This window comes from Chenopodium quinoa, unplaced genomic scaffold, assembly GCF_001683475.1.
Source record: "Chenopodium quinoa cultivar QQ74 unplaced genomic scaffold, ASM168347v1, whole genome shotgun sequence".
Classification (NCBI taxonomy): domain Eukaryota; kingdom Viridiplantae; phylum Streptophyta; class Magnoliopsida; order Caryophyllales; family Amaranthaceae; genus Chenopodium; species Chenopodium quinoa.
In genome coordinates, this window is record NW_018742577.1 from 1,675,246 (window position 1) to 1,679,386 (window position 4,141).

The following is a 4,141-nucleotide window of genomic DNA, read 5'->3' on the forward strand; positions in this document are numbered from 1 at the left end:
GATATTGGAAATAACACGAGTGATGCTCGGATTATTGATTTTGGATTATATATTATGATCAAACTCGATCACAAATTCACAATGTCATATCCTGCTCCCTGTACGTCCATCACGATCCTAAGCAACATCTATGCACAAGTGGAAATGACACCATGTATCAATAGTTTAGCTAAAATATACAAAAATTGTTTGCAATTTGCATGTTTTCTTAATGAAGATTGAATAAAATTTGAGGAATATATAGAAATCTCAACTCTTCTACCTTTTAAAAAAAAATCCAAGAAAAAAGGCAACTGTCTGATTGTAGGGAGACCTTGTAATGGTTGCATTAATGCATGCCCTTAATACAATATATTCTGAAGCTCCTGCAGACACAAGGAATATTAGCAGCTATTAAACTATGAATTTACGAGTCGATTCAAAGCTTATCTTCACATGGAGTAATTATTGTGATAATTAACCTTCATTAATCACAATCTCTTTGAGTAGAATATAATCTATGTTAGGTTTTAGAGCAATTCAAACAAAGAATTTACTTAAGATTGTGGGAACAAAACTTAAATAGTGTACAATAATCAAATTATATAACAACCAAATACTTAATCAAAGTATTACAACCAAGCACCAAATAAACAATGTATTTCTGAAATTACAAAGAAAAATCACTAATGTAAAAGATTCTAGACTTGCCTCAACTCCAATCCTTGATGATGATGAACATGAACATGAGAAAACTTGTGACCACTTGAGTCTCAAACCTTGATACACTGTCAAAGGCATGTAAACACTTTCCTAAAGAGGTTTATTTTCCCCACACGGTGCTTGGGTTAAACCGGAAATCCTCTTTGAGATACAATTGACATCAAACTTCGTTCTTAGTACTAGAATCGAAGAACAATGAACAATGCACAAATTTGGCTAAATTTCAAGAGTTTTTCTCACAATAGTTTGCAAGAAGATTGAGAGAAAAATGTGGAGAATTTCTTCTTTTTGGAGAGAAAACATAAAATGTTCTGTGTATGTTCTGATTTACACGAAAATTCTCTTTAATAAGAGAAATAACCGTCAGCAAATAACCGCAGAATTGGGAAGAGGTGTGGGCGCGACACAAATAGGTGCGGGCGCGCCTCCTAACTGAGTGGGCGCTCCACTTGGAGGAGCGGGCGCTCCACATGACGGAGCAGATGCTTCACTTATTGGAGCGGGCGCTCCTCCCAGAATGCTTGCGAATAAATCTTGAAGACAGTGAGGGGCGCAGTTTTAGCACGGTCTCCAGCGCGGGCGCGCCCCCACTTTCATCCAATATGCTGATTTCCAGAGAGGTGTGTGGTTTAGGCGCGCTCTCATCGCGGCCGCGCCTACCTGGCGCGGGTACGCTTAATATGGGCGCGGGCGCGCACCATACAACACTCTAAATCATCAACAATCCTCCCCCATTTAGAGAGTTCCTTTAATACATTCTCCACTTCTATCAATTTAGCCACATCTCATGCATTAATGTTAATGTCCCTATGGATTGAATTGACACCTAGTACAACACACTTAACGATGATCATATCCCATGATTTCCATACGGTTTGAATCACACGGATATATCTAACCATTCGAAGGTGAATCACACACAAGACAAATCGAATTAATAATCACTTGAAACTTTTAAACATCCATGTGTCCATATATTTCATAAGTTCATCAAAGTCTATATGTCCATTTAGACTTCTAGAAGCAGCTAAACTTCAAACTTATATAGGTAGGTTCTCATATACGTAATAGTGCCCTTGTGCTTCATTTAGAGCTTCTCAAATCTAAATCTTTGAGAACTTTAAATAGACGCTACCTTTAACATCACAAGTATCATAGCAATATGGGTCACAAACATTGCTAACAAACAACAAAATTGCAATTCAACTACATTGAATCTAAGACTTGATGTTTCTTTAAGCGTTAGATTGAGTTTCACAAATTCGTGTTTTTGGACATAAACCCATTCCATTCATAGCAAATATGATGGAATGCCTTGGCATTGCTTAGTAAAACAGTCCGCCAAATTTAATTTTGTAGGAACATAGCCAAGACTTATGACCCCATCATTGATAAGCTCTTTCACTAGGCTATGCCTAAGTGAAATATGCCGAGACTTACCATTATACACTTGATTATATGCCTTTATCAACACCGAATTAGAATCACAATGGATTGCCACCGGTGGCATAGGCTTTGACAATAAAGGCAATTCTATCATGAGATTCCTCAACCACTCGGCTTCCTTACTAGCTGAAGCAAGATGAGGATAAGAATTCCTTGGTCAATTCTACTTGTTGTAGACTTGTACCAAAGATAAGAATATCATCAACATATAGACAAATGATGACACCATGACCTTTGTCATCAAATTTTCTATATATATATACACTTATCTGCTTGATTCACTTTGAATCCAAAGGACAAAATCGTGTCAACAAATTTTCGATGCCACTGCTTTGGTGCTTGTTTAAGTCCATACAATGACTTAACCAATTTACACACCTTATTTTCCTGTCCTTCCAAAACACACCCTTCGGGTTGTTTCATATACACTTCTTCCTCTAGATCTCCATAAAGGAATGTCGTCTTGACATCCATTTGATGAATCACTAGATTATATACCGAAGCCATTGCAATCAATAACCTTATAGAGATAATTCTTGCAACCGGTGCATAGGTATCGAAGTAATAAACATCATGCTTTTGCCTAAAGCCTTGGATAACCAATCTGGCTTTAAATTTCACTATGGAGCCATCCGGTCTCCTTTTCTTAGTGAAAATCCACTTGCAACCAAGAGGTTTGCAACCGGAAGGTAAATCCTCTAAGACCCATGTATTATTTCCCATGATGGAATCCATTTCATCATTTATAGCTTCCTTCCAAAATGCACTATCTTGAGAAGAAATGGCCTCGCTACAACTCTTTGGATCACTATTCACATTAAAACAATTTGGAATAATATAACTAAGGACATCCCTAGAACCCTTGACTAAATAAATTATAAAGTCATCAAGAGGATTCCTAATTTTTCTTTCCCCAGCACTTCTCCTAACTTGAGGGGTTTCAACATTCTCATTATCGAATGTATCTTCATGAGGTTCAAGTTGATCATTCAACTCTACTATCTCCCTATCATTGGCACTGATTTGTAGATCTTTTGGTCTACTCATTGATGAAAACCGTTTTACATCAAAAGTTGCATCTCTTGACTCAATAACCGAATGAATCGATATATAGTCATTTTGTTCTATTACATAGAACCTATAGGTTTTTCTATGCTCAGCATAACCTATAAAAATGCAATCCAAGCCCCTTTCACCGAGCTTTCTTTTCTTGTTGCCAGGCACTCTTACGATTTCCCTACAACCCCAAACCTTAAGATACTTCAAGTTTGGCTTTTTTTTGTACCATAGTTCATAAGGAATAGATTGTTTTCCCTTAGTGGGAACCCGGTTAAGAATATGACAAGCTGTCAACATTGCTTCACCCCAGAACCCTTCACTCAAACCAGAGTAAGATAACATGGAATTGATCATTTCTTCAAGAGTTCTGTTTTTCCATTCAGCTACATCATTTGATTGTGGTGCATAACCCGTTGTAGTCTCATGAATTATACCCAAAGATTGGAAATAAGCTGGATCATAATATTCCCCTCCCTTATCAGTTCTTATTCTCTTAATTAATGATTCTTCTTGCAGTTCGACTTCCCTTTTATAAATATCAAACTTTATTAAAGCTTCATCTTTGGAGTGTAAAAATACACATAACAAAGCCTAGAATAATCGTCTATAAACGTAATCATGTATCTTTTATTCCCCAAAGAAGGAGTACTATGAAAATCACACAAGTCACTATGGATCAGTTCTAAAATGTTAGAACTTCTCTCAACTCTCTTAAAAGGAGTTCTAGTATTCTTGTTTAACATGCAAGTAGAACATTTATTAGGAGAAATATCACAAGAAGGTATCAATTCTTTCTTTGACATGAAAAGCATTTTATTATAATTCACATGTCTTAACCTAGAATGCCATAAATCAAACAAACTCAAACCAACATGATTATCATTGACATCAACATTCAAACATAAATTATCCAATACACCACTCTCTTTCAATG